A 984-nucleotide genomic window follows, 5' to 3' on the forward strand; every position below is an offset into this window, starting at 1 on the left:
AGTTGCTGAATTCGCTCTCGAGCTGTTCTTGTGCGGGTCCAGCCCTGGTTCCTCTCGCTGTGGTCTCCTGCACAGTAATAGATGGCGGTGTCTTCTGTCTTCAGGTTCGTCATGGCCAAAGAGAAGATGTTGTTTGAAGTGTCTTTGGACGCAGTGAATCGATCTTTAATTGCTGGGGCGTAGCTGTTGTCTGATGAACTATAGTAATATACCAACCACTCCAACCCCTGTCCGGGGACCTGGCGGATCCAGTACATATTGTAGCTGCCGAGATCGAAGCCGCTGGTTCTACAAGTCAGTCTCAGGGAGCCTCCGGGACGCCCGGTCTCTGCCCCCGGCTGAGTCAACACAACCTCCGACTGGACACCTGTAAAAATATATCAAAAAGCCCGAGGATTAATGCTGGTGAAATGATTGGTGACTCTGGAACATTCCAGAGAGAGACTAACACTGAGACAGTAACAGTGAGAGACTTGGACAATAAAAACTACTCACGGGATAAGAAGGTCAGCAACAAACTGAGAGAAATGGCCCACCTCATCCTTCTGGTCATTTGGGGGAAATGGTTGTGTCAGGAACTCAGTGAACAAACCAGCTCCCGGACTGTTGGATTCGGGTCCCAGTGAGCGGCATTTAAATACCCGGCAGAAGGGGCGGGTTTCCAGGCGCCGCCTGTTGATTCCCTGGTGGAGGCGGCGACTGGATCCACGTCCCACCTTCCACCCCCCCCCCCCCCCCCCAACAGGATGGACCCGGAGATTTACTATGGGTTATTATTAAATAGACATTTATCTGTAGCGGGATATTTGTTTCTCTGAATTGATTCTTTATAATGTCCCCATTGCGAAATTACTTTTGCTCATCTGTTAAGAAAAGAACTATTCCATTGCAAATTCAGTCCCTTTATTTCTACTCCAATATATTGATATGATCTTAAAAAGACTAATTATTTTGTCAGGGAATAGGTTGTATGTCAGTCTGATT

This window comes from Scyliorhinus torazame, chromosome 5 (assembly GCF_047496885.1).
Source record: "Scyliorhinus torazame isolate Kashiwa2021f chromosome 5, sScyTor2.1, whole genome shotgun sequence".
In the NCBI taxonomy this organism is placed as follows: Eukaryota; Metazoa; Chordata; class Chondrichthyes; order Carcharhiniformes; family Scyliorhinidae; genus Scyliorhinus; species Scyliorhinus torazame.